Source organism: Aotus nancymaae, unplaced genomic scaffold (assembly GCF_030222135.1).
Source record: "Aotus nancymaae isolate 86718 unplaced genomic scaffold, 86718_ANA_hifiasm-v0.15.2.pri h1tg000014l, whole genome shotgun sequence".
Taxonomy (NCBI): Eukaryota; Metazoa; Chordata; class Mammalia; order Primates; family Aotidae; genus Aotus; species Aotus nancymaae.
This window is the reverse complement of record NW_026988425.1, coordinates 48,049,945-48,074,653: the sequence shown is the minus strand read 5'-3', so window position 1 is coordinate 48,074,653 and position 24,709 is coordinate 48,049,945. Positions and strand designations below refer to the sequence as shown.

General features: G+C 40.8%; 1 pseudogene; it reads left to right on the top strand.

The window, feature by feature from the left end:
- The first annotated feature begins 5,364 nt into the window (after nt 1-5,364).
- LOC105715291 (small ribosomal subunit protein uS13-like) lies at nt 5,365-5,844 on the top strand (annotated as a pseudogene).
- Nucleotides 5,845-24,709: the final 18,865 nt, after the last annotated feature.

Sequence of the window (24,709 nt, the reverse complement as noted above, 5' to 3'; positions counted from 1 at the left end):
CGAGTGACCAAAATGTGTGGTTTGTAATTGGGTGTCTGCCCCTAATGAAATAAAGGGCAGTGGTCATCAGTGTCTGCTAATGTCACAAAAGGGAAGCAACCAGGCATAAGTTCTGTGCTTCCAGATGGAAGGGTGAAATACCACCGAGGAAGCCTTCGTGCCAAAAAATTGAACCTGAGTCTGATCAACCCTAACAATTTGTAGAAAATACAGAAACAGAGAAATAGGTTAAATGACACATGGTGACACAATGATCAAAAGCCAGACTATTGGAAATTTCACTGACAAATGAGCTGTTTTACTAAATGGCAGGACAGAAAAAAGAAATAGGAGGAAATCTGTAGATTGGAAGAGTATGAAGAGCTCCATCAACCAATTACAGAGTCTGGGCCTTATTTGGATTCTGTTCAAACTAGCAAAATGTAAAAGAATAAAATTTGAGACAATTGGAAAAATTTAAACACTTGTTGAATATTTTATGAATTAAGAAATCTTTGATTACTAAACTCTTTTAGGTGTGATAATGAAATTGTGGTTGTATGTTTTTTAAAGGAGCTCTTATTTATTAGGGGCATATACTTAGATCTTTATGGATGAAATATTATGATGCTCGAGATTTACTTCTAAATAATCTATTAGGTGGAGAGAGAAATAGAAGTAGGTGAGGATTAGATGAAATAAGATTGTACGTTAGTGACAGCTGTTGAAGCCAAATCATGATGAAGGAGGATAGCGATACCTTGTTTTCTGTCTCTAAATGTGTAATTGACATTTCCCCCCTTTTTCTGCCTCTGAATATGTAATTGCCATTTTCCCCAAGAAGTTTTTGAAAGAAAGAAAGGAGAAAATGAAGAGAGTAAAAAGACAAGCCGAGGAATAGAAGATATTTGCAACACAAAACCAAGACTGTTACCAGGATATTTATTCAGAATTCCTGTTACTCAGTAAGAGAAAAAAAAATCAGTGGAAAAATTAGCAAGCAACTTGAACAAGCACTTCACAAAGGAAGAGGATATCCAATTGGTCAGTAAGTCTATTAGTAGTGAGATGCAAATAAAAACTACCATGAACTGGCACTGAACACTCACCAGAATAGCTAAAATTAAAGATAACACCAAGAAAAAGAAAATAGGAAAAAAAATATGTCCATCTGGCATGTTAATCACCACTGAAAATTTGTCTCCTGACTCCAGAAAGGAGGTTTGTAGCATGGTGACTAATCCCACAGTGTTTGGAGTCACCCAGAACTGGCTTAGAGTTTGGCTAGGCTCCTTGCTAGTTACATGACACTGGACAAATCACTTAAATGTCTGTGTTTCAGTTCCCTCGTCACAGTGGAGATAACATGCCTGCTTCACAGGGTTGTCATGAGGATTAAATAAAACCATGCACATAAAGTCCTTCTTATGGTGTCTGGCACACAGGAAACATTCAATAAATGGTGACGATGATGATTCCAGTAATGTCTGTTTGAAGGAAACTTTCCTTTGCCTTTCTGAGGTAGAAAGCTCTGCAAGAGCTGAGATGGGTTGGGAGGGGCAAATGGTGAGGTTTTACAACCAATGATTTTTTTTTTTGAGACAGTCTCGCTCTGTCACTCAGCCTGGAGTGCAGTGGCGCAGTCTTAGCTCACTGCAGTTTCAAGCAATTCTCCTGCCTCAGGTTCAAGCAATTCTCCTGCCTCAGCCTCCCAAGTAGCTGGGACTATAGGCATGCACCACCATGCCTGGCTAATTTTTTTTTTGTATTTTTAGTAGAGTCAGGATTTCATCATGTTGGTCAGGCTGATCTCAAACTCCTGACCTTAAATGATTTGCCTGCCTCGGCCTACCAAAGTGCTGGGATTACAGGCGTGAGCCACCACACCCGGCCACAACCAATGAATTTATATAATGACTACAACAACATTGGTCTCGGAACCCCAGTCTCACTGGTCATGGAGCTTTTGTAGATCAGGTAAATACACCTCCCTCCAGTGGCCTCAGAACTTCCACTTTTCATCATTCAACTGCCCACACATTGATTTCTTCATTCAACAAACACTGATTTGAATGTATATTATGTGCCAGGCATTGAGATTTATGTATTAAAGAAAGGTAAAAACCAAATAAATTTAATCTGATATAGTGCTCAGGACTAAATATTTGCTATTTGAATATGTTTATTTCTTCAGAGGTCATTGGTTCTTTCCAGTACTTTCTGTGTCATCATTCACTTGTAAGTCACAGAAGAGCAATGTTTATGTCTCTTTGTTGCCGTTAAAAATCTATAGCACTTAATAAGAGAAAATTTCATGAATATTGGTAACTGGCCAACCACCTCAAGTTGAAAACAAGGGTGCCAAGTCATATATTTTTCTTAAATAGGGCTGGGATTACAAAAAGGTGAGCTTTATCATCAATGATTATAAAAGAGATTCTTGTTCATTGTGGAAAATACAAAGGAGAAAACAGAAAATAACTGTAATCCTAGAAAGAATCACGTCAACATTGTGATGCATATCCTTTTCATTTTTGTATATATTTTTATAAAATGGGGGTCATACTATGTATATTATTTTGGAACATGCTTTTTATTTCCTACATATTAGAAGCATTTTTCCATGTTGTTGAAGTTTTTCCTAAAACATGATTTTTAATGGCTGCCTAGCACTTAGAACAATACCATTATTGCACTGGCTCCACATTGTTGGATATTTGAATTTCTGTTTTAAATGTCTTTGTAGAAGAATATTTGTGCACATTCCTTGATGCTTTTTGTAGAATGAATATTTTCAAGTGGAATTCCAGGGTCAAAAGTTGTAAACACTTTTAAGGTTTTTAAAACATAATTCTCAAATGCCTTCCTTAGCTGTAACAATTCATAATTCCTACCAGTAATTTGAGGCTGGTTCCTATTTCTCTATTATCTGTGACCTTGGGCTGTGGAATTATTTTAATCTACCCTGATTTAATAGGTGAAAATGAAAGCTTGTTTTAATTTGCTTTTCTGATAACTTGCATTCTAGCTAGACTTTACACAACAAAACAGCTTTGGTTATCATCTTCTGGGGAAGTAAGAGAAGTGAACAATTTTTTTTTTTTTGAGACGGAGTCTCGCACCGTCACCCGGGCTGCAGTGCACTGGTATGATCTTGGCTCACCGCAACCTCCGCCTCTTGGGTTCAAGTGATTCTCCTGCCTCAGCCTCCCAAGTAGCTGGCATTATAGGCACCTGCCACCATGCCTGGCTAATTTTTTTGTATTTTTAGTAGAGACAGGGTTTCACCATGTTGGCCAGGCTGGTCCTCCCAAAGTGCTGGGAGTACAGGCATGAGCCATCGCGTCAGGACAACAGTATTTAATCCTGTGTACTAAATTGTTTAACTCAAACACTTCCCTCCCACCTATTACATGATGTTGACTACAGGATAGATATGCAATATATGTTACATATGTTTTTGTAGAGTGGAAAGTCATCAATAAACACCATGTACTTGTGATAAATCCAATGTAGAAAGTAAGTGTGAAAGGAGGGGGAGAAAGGAAAAAGAGCAGAGGCACAAAAGAGGCAAAGAGATACAAATAGTCTCTTGCCCGTATGGATAGAATGAAAACACAAAGGGGAAGGTAGGCTGAAGTCAAACTGTGGAGAGCCTTGAACGCCAGGATGAGGAAATGGGATGAAACATAGTGGGCAATGGAAACACACTGAATGTTTTAGAGAAGAGCAGCATAATCAAAACAGTTATTTAGGGAAAGTAGCCTGGGCAGAGGGTGGGTTGGAGGGAGAAGCTCTAGGGTGGTCACAGGTAACAGGGAGGCAAGGAAATGTGTTAATATAGCAGGAGAACATTTGTCAAAGCGAACAGCAAAATTACTAAGGCCAAACTGAGGAGCTGAGGTAATAAACAAAGAACATGAAAACCAGCCTCCTTGCCCTGGTTACCGACTCATCACTCCACAGCCCCATGGTCCTGAACAACACACACAGGCTTGGATGCCTCCGGAGGTGACCGGGGAAACCACAATACTGGCAGATGAGCAAAGGTCCTGCAGGGTGGTATTCCCACCACGCATGGAAGAGTCCAGAGGTCTGAGGAGCCCCACAGGCTGCCCAGAAAGTGCTTTGTTGAACACACTCTAGTTGCCTCAGATAATGGGGTTTAATTATAAGACAACAAGTAAACCTGCCAACAAATAAAGTGGGTGGGTATCCATTGCTGAGGCTGCATACATAGCTGGGCTGCTGGGGTAACTGGAATTACATGTTTCAAGAGGCAGTAGGACTTTACATCATCTGATAACAGCTAGATGACAAAAACTTCTCTACTAGTCATTATCCCATTCGGGTGCAGCTTCACAGGTGTGCAAGCTAGTGCAGGGGTCCCCAACCCCAGGGCCACAGACTGTGGCCTGTAAGGAACTAGGCCTCATTGCAGGAGGTGGGCAGCAGGAAAGCATTACCTCTGAGCTCCACTTCCTGTCAGATCAGCAATATTATTAGATTATCATAGGAACACAAACCCTATTGTGAACTGTGCATGCTAGGATCTAGGTTGCATGCTCTTTATGAGAATCTAATGCCTGGTGATCTGAGATGGAAAAGTTTCACTCTGAAACCATCCCCCCGCCACTCCTCTCCCCCATTGTCCATAGAAAAACTGTCTTCCACAAAACCAGTCCCTGATGCTAAAAAGGTTGGGGCCCACTGACCTAGTGCATTCACACAATGTTCTGTGTTCAGAAGGGCCCTGTGCTTGGCTTAATGCTCTGCTGTCACCATCTTGGACTTCTTAATAATTTCATTATAGAACTTGTGTTGTATTACAAGTAAAGTCCATGGGACAATAAGTCTTCGTGCAAGTAGAGGAGATGTTGCAACATGAATGTTCTTGTCTGCCTGTTCATGTACAGCATTTCCAATGTCCCCTTGGCACAGAATTTCAGTGGATGGACCCGTGATGCACAAGAGTTCAGCAAGACTCAAAACAGTACAGAGTAGTCGTGTTGACTCTATGACCAGAAAGAGAGGACACTGGCATACCCCAAGGGCCATGCTTTCCATCCGAACCTGAACTTGTTTCAAATGCAGCAAGAAGGCAATGGCATTCTAAGAAACACCAACAACCAAGGAAACCTGTCATATCCTTTCTAATCTGTTTAACTTCCCTGTAGTAACCAACCTCTTACACTGAAAATAATGCCATAGAAGGAAGGGGAAGACAGGACAATCTCTAGTTTCTGTTCTTTTCAGTCCCAGTCCTTCCTTGTCAGTAGCCAAAAGTAGAGTGCTGGTGTAATATGCATGTATCAAGAAGTCAAATAGAAACAGACGAGGTGCTCTTCCGCAGGAGGCCTACACGCTGCCGCTTGTGTGGCCGCCATGTCTCTAGTGATCCCTGAAAAGTTCCAGCATATTTTGTGAGTACTCAACACCAACGTCGATGGGCAGAGGAAAAGCGCCTTTGCCATCACTGCCATTAAGGCTGTGGGCCGAAGATACACTCGTGTGGTGTTGAGAAAAGCAGACATTGACCTCACCAAGAGGGCGGGAGAACTCACTAAGGATGAGGCAGAATGTGTGATCACCATTATATGGAATCCACGCCAGTACAAGATCCCAGACTGGTTATTGAACAGACAGAAGGATGTAAAGGATGGAAAATATAGCCAGGTCCTAGCCAATGGTCTGGACAACAAGCTCCGTGAAGACCTGGAGCTACTGAAGACGATCCGGACCCATAGAGGGCTGCGCCACTTCTGGGGCCTTTGTGTCCCAGGCCAGCACACCAAGACCACTGGCCGCCATGGCCGCACTTGTGGGTGTGTCCAAGAAGAAATGTCTGTAGGCCTTGTCTGTTAATAAATAGTTTATATACCTAAAAATAAAATAAAATAAAATAAAACAGATGAGGCTGAGCATGGTGGCTCCTGCCTGTAACCTCAGCACTTTGAGAGGCCAAGGCAGGCAAATCATTTGAGGTCAGGAGTTTGAGACCGGCCAGACCAACATGATGAAACCCCATCTCTACTAAAAATACAAAAAAAATTAGCCAGGCATGGTGGTGTGCACTTGAGGTCATGAGTTTGAGACCAGACTGGCCAACGTGGTGAAACCCCGTCTCTACTGAAAATACTAAAATTAGCCGGGCATGGTGGCCAGTGCCTGTAATCCCAGCTACTCGGGAGGCTGAGGCATGAGAATTGCTTGAACCCAGGAGGCAGAGGTTGCAGTGACCCAAGACTGTGCCACTGCACTCCAGCCTGAGTGATGAGCGAGACTCGGTCTCAAAAAAAAAAACAAAAAAAACAGATGAATTAGTTTTGTGCAAAATACAAATGTACGTATGAGCTATAAAATCTCAATTGTGCAATTTCAGTGATTCTGCATATGAGTTACAACTGGCATTTAAAACTGGCACTACACAATATAAAGATGAATGGTAACATTTATGCTAATAATTTTAATGTGTAATTTTTCTTGATTTAGAATGACATTGACTAGCAAATACAAATAACTGTGGCTAGGCAAGATCAAGACCTTGGAAGAAAAGAAAAAGCTTTAATATCAATGACACTTTTTCCCTGTTTTTTGAACAAAGAGTCCCAAATTTCCATTTGGCACTGGTCTCTGCAAATTATGTAGCCAGCCCTGTCCTCAGTACACATATGAGCTCCGAAAAAATTAACTGGGTTTGAATTTCAGCATTGACACTTACTTGCTGACCTTGGGCAAATTGTTAACCTTGTCAAGGCTCAGCTTCCTCATCTGTAAAATGAGAATATTAACAATTATTTTTTTGAGACGGAGTCACTCTGTCACCTAAGCTGGAGTGCGGTGGCATGATCTTGGCTCACTCCACCCCCAGGCTCAAGCGATTCTCCCACCTCAGCCTCCAGAGTAGCTGCAATTACAGGCGTACACCACCATGCCCGGCTAATTTTTTTTGTATTTTAGTAGAGACGGGGTTTCACCATGTTGCCCAGGGTGGTTTTGAACTCGTGAGTTCAGGCAATCCACCTGCCTAGGCCTCCCAAAGTGCTGGGATTACAGGCATGAGCCACCTCACCCAGCCAGAATATTAACAATTCGTACCATATAACCATGAGAACTTTATATGGGTTAAATGAAATATTATAAGTAAAAACAAACAAAAAAACAAAAACTTAGCACCTTATCTGCCACGTAGTAGATGCTTAATAAATACTAGCTTTTCCAATGGCTATAGTGTGGTAGCTCTTACATGGTAAATCGCTAGTTACTGCAGTTGCTCATTCTGGTATCCCACGATATGACAATGCTGATGCAGCATTGCTGGTGTGCTTTACTTTGCCTACTGTCCTCCCCTTAGCTGACTTCCCCCTTTCGTGATGCGTGCAAACTCAGAGGGAAGATATGCCAGTCATTCTCTAGTGCAGAGCATGCTTGTTGAACTGATCACTCATAAGGCACTGCCGTCTTATACATGCAGGTTCCAGATAGGGCACCTATCCTTAGACCCGTCAACTCTGGCTGGGATAACACGGTCACATGGTATAAAGCATAAGAAACTGAAACTCCTCGAAGGAGGCCACAGGGGCATGACAATCCCTTTGATGCTTCCCACTAAGGGGCAATGTAATGAGCAGGTACCTTGCTCTGTTAACCCAGGACAAAGTCTGGCTGCCCTCCAAGATGGTTTTTGAAACTTTTGGGAATTAAAAGTTCTTTTAATGATTTTGATGTCTCCTGGGGATCAGGAAGATGCATAAGTACATTTCCTTAAATACAACACAACCCTGAAGTCATAATGGTACCTTTTAAATGCACAGAAAAAAAAAAATTCACATTGATATTGACATTATACTCTCGACATTGAAACAGCATTACTCCAGCCAACATCCACCAAGGCTTCCAAGGTTGTGGTCTGTAGAGGAGTGGTTAAAAAACAAAAAGAGCCTGGAATACTCCTACAAGTGCAGATTCCTGGGCCATGCTCCTAGATCTACTGAATCAGAATCGCTGTGAATGGGAGGCCTAACAGTCTGTATTTTAACAGGCTCCTCAGGCTATTTTGATCATCACTATTTTTCATTGTTTGTGGGCAGCAGAGGGCAGAAGAGGGTGAGCAATGGTGAAGTCAAATTCCAAATAAGGAAAGGTAAATGCTTTTTGTTCCAATATTTTAGGTGCTAATAAACTCACCCCGAGACAGCTGTGTTCTTCCTGGAGCTGCGGCTGAGCATTGCCCGGGAATTTGAGTGTGCAGGTCTTCTGCAGTCTTGGAGCTCTGTGTGCCACAGCTGTGTTGCCCTGTGGAGAAGCCCTCCTGTAACTGGATGAGGATTTGGACCTGAGGACGAATAACAGGGTCATACTGAGGACTCTGAAGAAAAATAGTTTATGACTCTATGGGGAAGGTTATGGTATGCTGTAAGCCAACAGATATGAAATTATGTTAACCTACCCTTGTGTTTTAGGAAGATGATCCAGTGGACACAAGGCAGGATAGTTTTATGGAAACCAATTTCTATATCTTCAACTCACGTGGGTATTTGTTCCTACAACTGGTTTGCCAGAGATTGGGTCGGCATTATGCCTCTTCACCTTTCCCTCTTCTTCGCAACCCATCTTATCCCACTTTGGATGAGACGGACCTCTCATCATCCCTTATTGATCAGACACCCAGTGACCTGACTGCTGAAAGACTAGCAGTGTTATGGAAGGAAAAGCAATGGGCAGAGTGACTCTCCAGAAAAGAAATTAGTGCTAGCCGAGCATGGTGGCTCATGCCTGTAATCCCAGCACTTTGGGAGGCTGAGGTGGGTGGATCTCATGAGGTCAGGAGTTTGAGACCAGCCTGACCAACATGGAGAAACACCATCTCTACTAAAAATAACAAATCAGCCAGGCATGGTGCCACATGCCTGTAATCCCAGCTACTCAGGAGGCCAAGGCAGGAGAATTGCTTGAACTCGGGAGTTGGAGGTTGCGGTGAGCCAAGATCAAGTCACTACACTCCAGCCTGGGCAACAAGAGCAAAACTCTGTCTAAAAAAAAAAAAAGAAATCAGTGCTTTAACCAAATGCCACTATGCACTGAAACAATCCTCCATCCCTGTCTTGAAGACTACTGATAACTTGCTTTTTTGCAGTTACTCTGGCCAAATCATCCAAGTTATCTGAATGTCAAATAAAAGCAAAGAACGAGGCATCCAGATTTTGAAATGCATTCACATTAGCATGCATTCAAGACCCCACCACCTCCTTGCAGTAGACAGGGGCTTGTCATACTAAGCAGGAAGAGGGGGCTGTTCTCCACACTTCAATACAGTATCTACAGTATGGGGCTGGAAAAGTCATCAAAAGCATTAAAGGTATTAGGGGTGTTTACTCCACATTCCTATCTATCTACTGCCCAATTAACATGATTTGCAGCTGAGAAAATAATACTCTTCTCCGTCAGAGATAAATAGGGTCCCCAAACTGAGAAACAAAGGGGAGAGGGGCAGTGATGTTTATAAAAGTTATTGCAAACAAATGCACTTCAAAAGGAGCTGTGGTGATAGATTCAGTTTCACAGGGTCCTCTCAGTTCTTCTCAGCCTCTCAAGACCCTTCCTCAGACTCAGCTGGGTGTTTTCACCACTGGCCTGCTGCTTTGAGATGTAGTGCAATGTGTGGAATTAATCTAGTCTACAGCCTAGCTCTGCTCTGTCCAATACAGTAGCTATTGACCCCTGGAAAGCTGGCTAGTCCCAATGGAGGTGTGTGTGTGCATATGAAACACACACCAGATTGCAAAGACTTGGCACCAAAAAGTGAACTATCTCATTAGTAATTTTTATATTGATAACATGATAAACGAAACTATTTTGGATCTGTTGGGTTAAGTTTATTAAAATGTATTTCACCTGCTTCTTTTTACTTTTTTACACTGTGGCTACTAGAAATTTAAAGTGACATGTGCCTCCCATTGGTGGCTCACATTATATTTCTATGGGACTGTCTGTCAGTCTGAACCATGGGTTGAGTAGCCTCAGGCACAGGTTGATAGGGATGTGGAAGTCCAGGCCTGATTGGTAAGTGGAATTGGGGTGATTTGGGGCTGGTAGTGACCCCTCTTGCTGAAAAGAGGTATATTTGTGACAACTGCAGCATGTGGAGCCCAGGCTAACAGATTGTAATCCTGCCTTCTTTCTGGTTCTAATACTTAACCTCAAAGGAACCTTGATATTTAAACCAAATGGCATGTGAGGTTTCAGTAAGCTGATGGATTGCTCTCCACTCAGTCATTTGAGAAATCCTACTGAGGTCTCTGCACAGCTGAGTTCCAGTTGCCTCCATATCCCAATGAAAGTCTGACACAGCACTGATGAGCTGATGAGATTTTTTTCTCACTTGTTTGATATTAAATAGGAAAGCCGTTCGAATTAAACGTTTACAGATAGTGTGAAAATTGGAAGTATGAGTTTTAGCTGAGCCAACTACAACAGATCGAAAGCCTGCAGTTGCCTGCTGGTGAGAGAACAGTGCTTCTGGCTGCCATTGTTAGCTCCACCACCAACCACTCTGGGGAAGTGGGAGCTGCTTGCCAGCTTACTCCTTTCCAGAGGTGAATTACTCATACACCAAGTCCACCAGGCTTACGCTATTGTGGATACAGCTCTGTTCTAAACACCATTACCTATGACAGCAACAACTTAGCGGACTAAGACAAAATTTAGGGCTTTTGGATGATGAGGCTGAATCCATTTCAAAACTTGATGCCAGACGTGATGCAGGGCCTCCACATGGGTCCCTCAAATAACAATGACAGCAACAATAATAATAACACCAGATACATATGGAGCACTTACTCTGTGCTTTAAATATATTAGCTTACTTCATCTTCAGTCGTACATGACAGAAAGAGCTTTTAAAAAATATTATTCTGTTTTGTTTTGTTTTTTTAAGTTGCCCAAGGTGACATAGTAAGTGGTAGAGCCAGCTACAGACCCAGGGTTTTTGACCAAAGCCCACACTCAGAGCCATACTGCCATTCTTACAGAGAATGAATATTAAAATCTCAGCAGTGATTGTCAGAAATGGCAAAATGACAAATGACAACTTCTTCAGTCATTCAGGGGGACATCGATTCACATGTGTATGAATCAATGGCCCAAAGGTAAATGCTTTTTATTCCAATATGGCTTTTTGGACAAAAAAGACCAGACCAGGTCTCTAGGAAGGATACTGGTGCACACAGACCTACCTGAGAATGGCTTCCAGATTTTATCTTAGTAGAATCTTCCTAAAATTGAAGGTCACATGGCATAGACAAGGCAATCTTTCTTTCACTATGACACTCTTTCTTCAAATAAAATCATGTCCTTAGACTAAATATATATATATATGAAGGGGAGCTACTCCGACCTCCATGAGTTCATCTATTTTTTTTTTTTTTTGAGATAGAGTCTTGCTCACTCGTCACCCAGGCGAGAGTGCAATGGCATGATCTCAGCTCACTGCAACCTCTGCCTCCTGGGTTCAAGTTATTCTCCTGTCTCAGTTTCCTGAGTTGCTGGCATTACAGGCATGTACCACCATGCCTGGCTAATTTTTTGTATCTTTAATAGAGACAGGTTTTGCCATGTTGGCCAAGCTGGTCTTGAACTCCTGACCTCAGATGATCCTCAGCCTCCCAAAGTGCTAGGATTACAGGCATGATCCACTGCACCGGTGGGTCATGAAATAGAGGTCATCTATTTCAGCTCCCACTGTATGGCTCTAGGAAACCACATACAGCCCATTGGCTGTGCCAAATGATGCAAAACTGCCGGGGAACTGGGTTAGGAGATCAAGAGTTGAATTCTACTTTTGCCACTTACCACTCACGAGGGCCTCACTGAGCCTTTTTTCAGTCATTCCTGCCATTAGATAGCTGGATTCACCCACAATTTCTTAGAAAAAGAAAGTTGACCAAATTGAGCTTTCCTAAAAATAATCTTCCCTCAGTCCATGTGTGAAAAAGGGAAAGTCTTGCCTTACTGGGTTTTTTGTTTTTTTCTTACCATGCCTCTCTTTCTTGAATTGGAGTAAAGAGCCAGTCCCTAATTTGAACTTTCACCTCTGAGAAAGTTCCTTGCCTTACCAATTCCCTGTGGAGGGTGAAGTAGACCATGGCAAAGGTTCTCCAAATGACTCCTTCCTGAAGAGAAACACAGAGCAGCGAGGAGCACGGGGAAATCAGAGATTGAGCAAGGATCGAAGAGGGACCTGGGAGCAAAATGCGCCGTGGGAAGGCAAAGGAATTTCTTCTGCACACCCCTTTCCCAGCCACAAACCTCCTTTTCTTTTCTACAGTTCCCCAAGAGGCCATATCAGGAAGGGGGTGCTGTGAACTTTCGGGTTCCATGGAAAACTTTTCTTTTTAAATCAATAGAAAGCACCTATGGATGAATGATCAGAAAGAATATTTGAGACAGCTTTAGAATAAAGGAGAATCCTTCCTTCAGCCCAGGAGCTTATAGAAGAGCATGATTAGAGCTACTGCAGGATTATCTTTCTACTTCCATTGTCCTTGGACCGGCCTGTCATATCTGATGCCAAATTAGAACGAGAGCAGTTTGCTACACAGTGTCTTCCATGTGGCACCATGCTCAAGACTGTCAAATCTACAAAAACAAATACATAGGTAAAGCCTTAAAGCACAGATCCTGATTTGAGGGGTTTGCTGGGAATTTAGACATGGAAAACTGAAACCATGCAGGGTGGTGGGAGGAGCTACGGATAACTTGTTGGGGTACATGTGCTGTCATTCAGAGAGTTTTCATGCTTAGTTCTTCAGAGGGTTTCAGACTACGATAAGATAGATGGAGAGCTGTGTGGTGTGTTAGGTGCTAAGAGGGGTATCTAAGAGGCTCTGTCCTCTTAGGGTGCACACACTTGTTCTTCATAGATTCCTTCCTGGCATCCCATGAACTGGTCACCCTTTTTTGGATCTCATTAACCCTTCAGGGCCTGGCACATCTTACTTTTCAAAGAATTACTGTTGGCTGTAGTACATACAGAGTCTCTTCAATAACTTATCTAAATCTTGAAGCTTTAACTTTCAAGTAACTTACTAGGTTTGATGCAAATAGGATAAACTGTGTTAGCCTGTTGTCAATATGCTGTGCTGAGGACATTCCCCAACATGTGTTAATTCTGAGCTCACTTAACTTTTCCAGATGTGGCTGGCTGGGCTGCCAAGTTGGTGACATTGCAGATGGATGGCCACAGCTTCACTGTAGGCAGATGAACATGGGTACCTTTGATGTGATGGGGTGACTCTTCTCATCTATTAGCCAGAAGGAAAAGCTATTTTCTTCTGTAGAGTTCTCAGTTCACTCCCAGCTCAAGGAGACTATATAATCCTCAATATACTCTAGCACTCAGGACTGGGGTCTGGGGCTCTCATCCTGACCCACTGAGCACGTAGCTGGTATCTCCTGCCAAGTCAGAATAAAGTTATTCCAAGGAGAGCTGTAAGAGAAGCTTCAGAGAAGGTTGTTCTCTTAAAGGGGAATGTTGTTTCATATATATATGAAAATCATTGCATTTCACCTGTTTACTCAAATGTCATCCTAAGCACACAAGGCACTCATGTCCTTTACTCAGTAGATATATTTCATCATCCTTATATCCATATCATGCATATACAAATTTCAGAGTATCTTATATCCATATCATGCATATACAAATTTCAGAGTATCTTATATCCATATTGTGCATATACAAATTTCAGAGTATCTTATATCCATATCGTGCATATACAAATTTCAGAGTATCTTATATCCATATCGTGCATATACAAATTTCAGAGTATCTTATATCCATATCGTGCATATACAAATTTCAGAGTATAACAACTCTCCTATTCCAGGGAGGAAATCAGTGATGATCAAAATCTAAGGAAGAGAAAGAGCTCTTTAGCCTTCCATCTTAGTGGCAGATAGAGGTAGTAAAAGAATTTTCAGGTTTTCTTCTTCAGCAGGATAGGGACCTTCTTCAGCAGGAAGGAGACCGTATACACCACAGTAGCTTTGGTTTAAAATATGCTCCATTATTTGGTATGTAGGCAAATTATCAAACCTCTAGGCCCTTTGGTTTCCTCATCTGGAAAACTGGAGTAATAGTCACTCTGCAGTGATATGGTGAGGGCAGACCACACATGTAGAGCCACAGCATAAACTTGCCACACAATGGGTCCTCCATATTTACAGCCATTTGTAACAGTGTAATGGAAATCCTTTTTTGCTTCTAGTTCAGTACAAGGTTCATGAGAGTGGTCATTAATGAGCCTATAGAAGCTTGGATGTTTAGAAGTTACATTTGAAGTCTGATGCAAGGCCCACAATGCAGAATTTGGTAAGGCTAGGGGCTACTTTATTTAAGAAGGATTATCTTGTCCCAGCCTTTTTCTCAGATTGACAGTAAATTACAAGTTATATTTGTATGCAACTGATTTTTGGAAAGTTAATTGTTAAAAAATTGTTATATCTTATTAACAATTCACTCTAGAGTTGGTTTTCCTAAACTGACGATTAAAATTGCATTGTGATTCTAATCATAATTGCTTTCATTGCCATTGCTTTTGGCGTTTCAGTTATGAAGGCTTTGACCATGCCTATGTCCTGAATGGTATTGCCTAGGTTTTCTTCTAGGGTTTTTATGGTTTTAGGTCTTACGTTTAAGTCTTTAATCCATCTTGAGTTAATTTTTGTATAAGGTGTAAGGAAGGGCTCCAGCTTCAGCTTCCTGCATATGGCTAACCAGTTTTCCCAACACCATCTATTAAATAGGAAATCCTTTCCCCATTGCTTGTTTTTGTCAGCTTTGTCAAAGATCAAATGGTTGCAGATGTGTGGTGTTATTTCTGAGGCCTCTGTTCTGTTCCATTGGTCTATATATCTGTTTTGGTACAAGTACCATGCTGTTTTTGTTGCTGTAGCCTTGTAGTATAGTTTGAAGTCAGGTAGCGTGATGCCTCCAGCTTTGTTCTTTTTGCTTAGGATTGTCTTGGCTATGCTGGCTCTTTTTTGGTTCCATATAAAACTTAAAGTAGTTTTTTCCAATTACATGAAGAAAGGCAATGGTAGTTTGATGGAGATAGCATTAAATCTATAAATTACTTTGGGCAGTATGGCCATTTTCACTATATTGATTCTTCCTATCCATAAGAGTGGAATGTTTTTCCATTTGTTTGTGTCCTCTCTTATTTCCTGGAGCAGTGGTTTGTAGTTCTCCTTGAAGGGGTCCTTCACATTCCTTGTAAGTTGTATTCCTAGATATTTATTCTCTTTGTAGCACTTGTGAGTGGGAGTTCATTCATGATGTGGCTCTCTGTCTGTTATTGGTGTATAGGAACGCTTGTGATTTTACACATTGATTTTGTATCCTGAGACTTTGCTGAAGTTGCTTATCAACTTAAGGAGATTTTTGGGCTGAGATGATGGGGTTTTCTAAATATATAATCATGTCATCTGCAAACAGAGACAATTTGACTTCCTCTTTACCTATTGGAATACCCTTTATTTCTTTCTCTTGCCTGATTGCCCTGGCCAGAACTTCCAATACTATGTTGAATAGGAGCGGTGAAAGAGGGCATCCTTATCTTATACCAGATTTCAAAGGGAATGCTTCCAGTTTTGCCCATTCAGTATGATATTGGCTGTGGGCTTGTCGTAAATATCTCTTATTATTTTGAGATACTTTCCATCAGTACCTAATTTTTTGAGAGTTTTTAACAGTAAAGTCTCTTGAATTTTGTCAAAGGCCTTTTTTGCATCTATTGAGATAATCATGTGGTTTTTGTCACTGGTTCTGTTTATGTGATGGATTATGTTTATTGATTTGCATATGTTAAACCAGCCTCGCATCCCAGGGATGAAGCCAACTTGATTGTAGTGGACAAGCTTTTTAATGTGCTGCTGGATTCAGTTTGCCAGTATTTTCACATCAATATTCATCAGGGATATTGGCCTGAAATTTTCTTTGTTAGTTGTGTCTCTGCCAGGTTTTGGTATCAGGATGATGCTGGCCTCATAAGATGAGTTAGGGAGGATTCCCTCTTTTTCTATTGTTTGGAATAGTTTCAGAAGGAATGGTACCAGTTCCTCTTTGTACCTCTGGTAGAATTCAGCTGTGAATCAGTCTGGTTCTGGACTCTTTTTGGTTGGTAGGCTATTAATTACTGTCTCAATTTCAGAACTTGTTATTGGCCTCTTCAGGGATTTGACTTCTTCTCCTGGTTTGGTCATGGGAGGGTGTATATGTCCAGGAATTTATCCATTTCTGGATTTTCTAATGTATTTGCATAGAGGTGTTTGTAGTATTCTCTGATGGTAGTTTTTATTTCTGTGGGATTGGAGGTGATATCCCCTTTATAATTTTTTATTGCTTCTATTTGATTTTTCTCTCTTTTCTTCTTTATTAATCTGGCTAGCAGTCTATTTTGTTGATCTTAAAAAAAAAAAAACAGCTCCTGAATTCATTGATTTTTGAAAGGTTTTTTTTTTTTGAGACAGAGTCTCCCTCTGTCGCTGGGCGCCAGGCTGGAATGCAGTGGCAAGACCTCAGCTCACTGCAACATCCATCTCCCGGGTTCAAGCAATTCTCCTGCCTCAGCCTCCTAAGTAGCTGGGACTACAGGCACACACCACCACGTCCAGCTAATTTTTGTATTTTCAGTAGAGACGGGGTTTCACCACGTTGGCCAGGATGGTCTCGATCTCTTGACCTTGTGATCTGCCCGCCTTGGCCTCCGAAAGTGCTGGGATTACAGGTGTGAGCCACTGCACCCGGCTGGTTTTTGAAAGCTTTTTTTTCATGTCTCTATCTCCTTCAGTTCTGCTCTGATTTTAGTTATTTCTTGTCTTCTGCTAGCTTTTGAATTTGATTGCCCTTGCTTCTCTAGTTCTTTTAATTGTGACGTTAGTGTGTTGATTTTAGATCTTTCCAGCTTTCTCTTGTGAGTATTTAGTACTATAAATTTCTCTCTACACACTGCTTTAAATGTGTCCCAGAGATTCTGGTATGTTGTGTCTTTGTTCTCATTGGTTTCAAAGAACATCTTTATTTCTGCCTTCATTTCGTTACTTACCCAGTAGTCACTCAGGAGCAGGTTGTTCAGTTTCCATGTAGTTGTGTAGTTTTGAGTGAGTTTCTTAATCCTGAGTTCTAATTTGACTGCACTGTGGTCTGAGAGACTGTTATGATTTTTGTTCTTTTGCATTTGCTGAGGAGTGCTTTACTTCCAATTATGTGGTCAATTTTTAGAATAAGAGTGATGTGGTGTAAGGCAGGCCTGGTGTCTGCAAAGGATTTTATTTCTCCTTCACTTATGAAGCTTAGTTTGGCTGGACATGGGGTGATCAGGGTCCCATTTGAGGAGACAGTCTGTGCCTCAGAGCTCAAACACTGTGCTGGGAGAACTGCTGCTCTTGTCAGCACTTTCAGGCAGGGATGTTTAAATCTGCTGAAGCTGCACCCACAGCTGCCCCTTTCCCCAGGTGCTTTGACTCAGGGAGCTGCAGTGGGCTCCACCCAGTTCGAACTTCCTGGCGTCTTTGTTTACACTGTGAGGGTGGAACTGCCTACTCAAGCCTCAGCAATGGTGGATGCCCCTCTCCCACCAAGTTCTGTCCCAGGTTGACCCCAGACTGCTGTGCTAGTAGTGAGAGTTTCAAGCCAGTGGATTTTACCTTGCTGGGCTCTGTAGGTGTGGGACCTGTTGAGCCAGGCATTGGAGTGAATTTCCTGGTCTGCTGGTTGCGAAGACCATGGGAAAAGTGCAGTATCTGGACTGGAATGCACCGTTTCTCCTGGTACAGTCTCTGGCAGCTTCCTTTGGCTAGGAAAGGGAAATTCCCGGACCCCTTGCACTTCCTGTGAGCCAACGCCCCACCCTGCTTCTGCTCACCCTCCGTGGGCTGCCCCCACTGTCCAACCAGTCCCAGTGAGATGAACTGGGTGCCACAGTTGGAAATGCAGGAATCACCTGCCATCTGCGTCAATCTCGCTGGGAGCTGAGCACTGGAGCTGTTTCTATTCAGCCACCTTGACCTCAGCCATGGCAAGTCAAATTTTTTTATCTTTCTTTTCCCCTGCACAATTGACCTCCATCCAGATACATCCAATCAAGCAGAATAAATGTATTCCAAAATGGATTATGTCAGAATTTGGAACACACTACTCCAAAATATGGCACCTGAAAACTGAGACAATACCAGATACAGAAAGGTTGCTCTCTGACTTTCCCCTATCTTTTTGTGTGAGAACTGGCCATAAAGGAATTCCCAGCCCTACTTTCCCTCAATTAGGTCATAAGACCCTCAGGTGACGACTATCCTACCCTATACTCAGAGGAAAGGAATGCTACACGGAGAGGCCATTCAGAATCTGAACAAGCAGGCCTTGCTGAGTTCCCTTTAGTTCATTATCATCAGATCACACCCCCTTTTTGTCCAATCACATTTCTACATGTCTCCCTTCTTCATCGAATGTAAGCATAAAAACACAGTGTTTCCTGGGTGTTTGGATCTTCATTTCTGAAGGCTCCCGTGTCATGTAAGTCTTGGTTGAATACCTGTGTTATGATTTTTGCTTATTAGTCTGTCTTTTATTTAATTGGGATCCAGCCACACCCTTTGTGATGGGTGAGGAAATAAATATTACCTTTTCTCCCCTACAATTGCTAACACCAGTTATGATGGTTAATATTAAGCGTCCACTTGACTGGACTAAAAGATGCAAAGTATTGTTCCTAGGTGTGTCTGGGAGGGTGTCACCAGAGGAGATTAACATTTGAGTCAGTGGACAGGGAGAGGTAGACCCACCCTCAATGTGGGTGGGCACCATCCAATCAGCTGCTAATGTGGCTAGAAAAAGCAGGTGGAAGAAGGTGGAATGAGGAAATTTGTTGAGTCTTCTGGCCTTTACCTTTCTCTCCTGTGCTGGATGCTTTCTGCCCTTGAACATCTGACTTTAGCTTCTTTGCTTTTGGACTCTTGGACTTACACCAGTGGTTTGCCAGGGCCTTGGGGGCTTTCCACCACAGAGTGAAGGCTGCACTGTCAGCTTCCCTACTTTTGAGATTTTGGGACCTGGACTGAGCTACTACTGGCTTCTTTGTGCCTCAGCTTGCAGACGGCCTATCATGGGACTTCACCCTGTGATCATGTGAGTCAATTCTCCTTAATAAACTCCCTTTCAAATATACACAAATCCTATTAGTTCTGTCCCTCTAGAGAACCCTGACTAATGCACCAACCCATTGTCAATACAATACAGCAAAATCCAGATCATTCCTCAAAGCCAGATTTTACTCTTCAATAAAACATTCCTTAACCACCTCAGCCCACAGTGATCACATTTTTTTACTTGTAGTAGGTTGAGTAATAGGGTTTGATGTCTTTCATCAAACCTATAAGTTTTTCATCAAACTCCAAGAACCTATAAATGTTACCTTACAAGGAAAAGTATCTTTGCAGATGTGATTAGGTTAAGGATATTGACATGGATTATTTCTTTCATGGGTCATGCCCTTGGTGTTGTATCTAAAAAGTCATTGCCATGCCCAAGATCATCTAGGTTTTCTCCTGTTATCTTCTAAGAGTTTTATAGTTTTGTGTTTTACATTTAGGTCTATAATTCATTTTCAGGTAATTTTTGTGAAGGGCGTAATATCAGTGTCTAGTTTTTTTTCTTTTTTGGGACATGGATGTTCATTATTCTAGCACTAGCTAGTGAAAATACTATATTTGCTCCATTGTATTGACTTTGATCTTTTGGGGGCCTCTTTATTCTGTTCTATTGATCTATTTGTCTGCTCTTTTACTGATATCACATTGTCTTAATTACTGTAGCTTTATAGTAAGTCTTGAAGTTAGGTAGTGTCAGTCTTCCAATTTTGTTCTTCTTCAATACTGTGTTGACTACTCTGAGTATTTTACCTCTTCATATAAACTTTAGAAACAGTTTGTGGATATCCACAAAATTTGCTGGGGTTTTGACTGGATTGCATTATATCTATAGATCAAGTTGGAAAGAATTGATATCCTGACAATATTGAGTCCTCCTATACATGAACATGGTTTCATTCCTCAGAATTTTGTAGCTTTCTCATACAGATTTTGTACAAACTTTGCTAGATTTTTACCTATTTAATTTTTTGGTGTGCACATGTAAATTGTATTAAGTTTCAAATTCCACTCTTCATAGCTGATATATAGGAAAGCAGTTAAGTTGTGTATAATAACCTTGTATCCTGCAACCATGCTATAATCATTTATTAGTTTGAGCTTTTTTTTTTAATCAACTCTTTTGGATTTTCTGCATAGATGATCATGTAATCTGTGAAAAAAGACAGTTTCATTTCTTCCTTCCAAATCTGTATACCTTATTTCTTTTTCTTGTTGCATTAGCTAGTATTTCCAGTATAATGTTGAAAAGGAATGGTGTCAGGGGACATCTTTATCTAGTTCCTGGTCTTAGTGGGAAAGCCTCTAGTTTCTTGCTATTAAGTATGATGTTAGCTATAGGTTTTTGTAAATATCCTTTATTAATTTGAATAAGTTCCCTTCTATTCTTAGTCTACTGAGAGGTATTATCATTAATGGGTTTTGAATTTTGAAGTCAAATGCTTTTTCTGCAACTATCGATATAATCATGCAAATTTTCTTTTTTAGCCTGTAGATGTGATGGATTGAATTAATCGACCTTCAAATGTTGAACAAATTCACATACCTGTGATAACTCCCACTTGGTCATGGTGTATAATTCTTTTCATGTGCAGTTAGATCTAATTTGCTAGCATTTTACTGAGGATTTGTACAGCTATCTTCATGAGAAATATTGCTCTGTAGTTTTCCTTTCCTGCAATGTCTTTATCTTATTAAGGTATCGGGATAATGCTGGCCTCATAGAATGAATTAGAAAAGTATTCCTTCTGTTTAATCCTCTGAGAGACACTAGAGAATTGGTATAATCACTTCCATAAAGTGTGGTAAATTCACCAGTGAACCCATCTGGGCCTGATGCTTTCTGTTTTGGAAGATTATTAAATTATTGATTCAATTTCTTTAATAGATATAAGCCTATTTAGATTGTATATTTCTTCTTGTATGAGTTTTGGCAAATCAAATCTTTGAAAGAATTGGTTCATTTCATCTAGGTTTTCAAAATTGTAGGCCTATAGTTATTTTTGGTGTTCCTTTATTATTCTTTTAATGTCCATAGGATCTGTAGTAATGTCCTCTCTTTTATTTGTGATATTAGGAATTCATCTTCTCTTTCTTTTTTAAAAATTAGCTTGGCTAGTGGCTTATCAATTTCATTGATCTTTTCAATAAACCAGCTTTGGTTTCATTGATATTCTATATTGATCTTCTGGTTTTAATTTCATTGATTTCTGCTCTAATTCTTAATTATTTTCTTCTTCTTACTTTGGATTTAATTTGCTCTTCTTTTTCTAGTTTCATCAGATGGAAGTGTATTATTAATTTTAAATCCTTCTTCTTTTCTAATATATGCATTCAATATTATAAATTTCCCTCTAAGCACTGCTTTTACTGCATGCCACATATTTTAATGTTATGTTTCTATTTTCATTAAGTTTAAAATATTTTAGTATTTCTCTTGAGATTTCTTCTTTGACAAATTAGTAATTTAGAAGTGTGTTTAATTGCCATGTTTTGGGATATTTTGGTTATCTTTTTGTTATTTATTTCTAGTTCAATTACATGTGGTCTGAGAGCAGACATTGTATGATTTTAATTTTTTTAATTAGTTAAGGTGTATTTTGTAGCCCAGAATGTGGTCTATCTTGGTGAATGTTCCATGTGAGCTTCAGAAGAATGTGGATTCTACTGTTGTAGGAGCAAGTAATTTATAGATGTCAATTATATCCAGTTGATCAATGATGTTGTTAAGTATGTCCTTATTGATTTTCTGCCTGCTGAATCTGTCCATTTCTGACAGAGGGGTGTTAAAGTCCCCAACTATAATAGTGTATTCATTAATTTCTCCTTGCAGTTCTATTAGTTTCTGCCTCAGGTATGTTTGACATTCCATTGTTAGGCACATACATGTTAAGAACTGTTATGTCTTCTTACAGAATTGATCATTTTATCATTACATAATACCAGTCTTTATCTCTGATAACTTTCCTTGCTTTGAAGTCTACTTTGTCTGAAATTTGTATAGTCACTCCTGAAACTTTGCTGAATTTATTTTTCAGTTCTAGGAACTTTTTGGAGGAGTTTTTAGGGTTTCCGAGGTATACAATTATATCATTAGCAAACAGTGACAGTTTGACTTCCTCTTTATTGATTTAGATGCCCTTTATTTCTTTCTCTTGTCTGGTTGCTCTGGCTAGGCGATGATCTTTTTGCGATGAATTTCCCAGATGTTCTTTGAGCTTTTTGTATTTGGATGTCTAGATCTCTGGCGAGGCTGGAGAAGCTTTCCTCGATTATTCATTCCCCCAAATATGTTTTCCAAACTTTTAGATTTTCTTCTTCCTCAGGAACACCAATTATTCTTAGGTTTGGTCATTTGACATAATTCCACACTTCTTGGAAGCTTTGTTCATTTTTTAAAAGTTATTTTTTCTTTGTCTTTGATGGATTGGGTTATTTCAAAAACTTTGTCTTCTAGCTCTGAAGTTCTTTCTTCTACTTCTTTGATTCTATTGCTGAGACTTTCCAATGCATTTTGCATTTCTATAACTGTCTCCTTGATTTCCTGGAGTTGTGATTACTTTTTATTTGGGCTATTTCACTGAAGGTTTCTCCCCTCATATCTTGTGTCATTTTAAAATGTTCTTCAATCGGACTTCACCTTTCTCTGGTACCTGTTTGATTAGCTTAATAATTGACTTTCTGAATTCTTTTTCTGACAAATCAGGGATTTCTTGTTGGTTTAGATCCATTGCTGGTGAGCTAGTGTGATTTTTTGAGAGTGTTAAAGAACCCTGCTTTGTCATATTACCAAAATTGTTTTTCTGGTTCCTTCTCATTTGGGTAGGCTATGTTGGAGAGAAGGTCTGGGGCTCAAGGGTGCTGTTCGGTTTCTTTTGTCCTATGGGGTGCTCCCTTGGTGTAGTACTCTTCCCCATTTTTTAGGGGTGTGGCTTCCCAAGAGCTGAACCATAGTGATTGCTATTTCTCTTCTGAATCTAGCCACCCAGTACAGTTACCGGGTTCTAGGCTGGTACTGGGGAGTATTTGTACAGAGTCCTGTGATGTGAACCATCTTCTGGTCTTTCAGCTGTGGATAACAACACCTGCTCTAGTGGAGGTGGCAGGATTGTGAAATGGACTCTGTGAGGGTCCTTAGTTGTATTATTTTTGTTTATTGCACTAGTTTTATGCTGGTTGGTCTCTTGCTGGAAGGTGGTGCTTTCAAGAGAGCATCAGCTGTGGTATAGGGAGGATCATGCAGTGGGCAGGGCCCTAGAACTCCCAAGTGAGTTACCAGGGTGCGTAGAGAATGACCATCAGGTTGGGGCAGGGTTAAGCATGTCTGAGCTCAGATTTTCCTTGGGCAGGGCTTGCTGCAGCTGTTGTGGGGGATGGTCCCCAGGTCAACAGGGTTATGTTCCCAGGATTATAGCTGCCTCTACTCTCACACAGGTCACCAGGGAAGTGGGGGAAAGACAGCAGTTATGGGCCTCACCCAGCTCCCATGCAACCCAAAAGGCCAGTCTCACTCCCACCGTGTCCCCCACCCCCAACAGCACCAAGCTGGTTTCCAGGTGGTGGTGAGCAGGGCTGAGAACTTGCTTCAGGCTACCAGCCTTCAGCTGAGGCAGCAAGCAGGGCTTTTAAGTTTCATGCCTCCCCACCTTCCCAAGTCTGTGCTTTGGATTCACCCCGTCCTGTGAGTTGTCCAAGAATCTGTGTTTTCGGTTGGAATTATTGCAAAGTTTAGCCTGAGGTTTTCTTCTCCCTGTGGTCTTTTCCCAGTTCCTCTGGCAGCCCTCCCCAAGGGCCCCTGTGAAACAAAGCCTGAGTTCTTTATTCTTTTAGTTTATCTGGCTTTTTATTTGTTGTTAGAATTAAGTGGCTACTTTTCTTTTTTTTTTTTTTTTATAGAGATGGGGTCCCACTATGTTGACCAGGCTTATCTTGAACTCCTGGCCTCAAGCAATCCTTCTGCCTCAGCCTCCCAAAGTGGTGGGATTACAGGTATGAGCTACCATGCCTGCCTGCTTTCAAGCTTCTTGCATGCAGAACTGAATATATACATTGTTTTAAATATTACTTTTGTTCTTCTACCTAAATTATAAATCCCTCAGAATACAGAATTGTTTCTCTAATTTATCAGCTTTTCTAAAGCACCTTGCATAGTATTAACTTATAATACTATATAATTTACAGAAATTATAATTTACAGAAATTAATAATAATTCTGTAAATTTCAGAAATTGATAATCTCCCTTAAGTGTTCAGTTCAATGAGTTTGCCAAAAGCACATGGCTGCGTATCTGCCACCACGATCAAGATCTAGAATACTGCCTTCACCTCAGAAGATTTCCTGTGCCTCTTTACCGTCAATTTCTTCTTCCTACTCCTAGCTTTTGGCAACCACTGGTCTGATTTCTGTCCCTATAGCTTTGTGTTTTCTAGAATTTCATATAAGTGGAACCAAATGATATGTAGCTCCTTGTTTCTGGCTTTTTTTACTTAGCATAATGTTTGTGAGATTCCATCTATTCGTATGAAC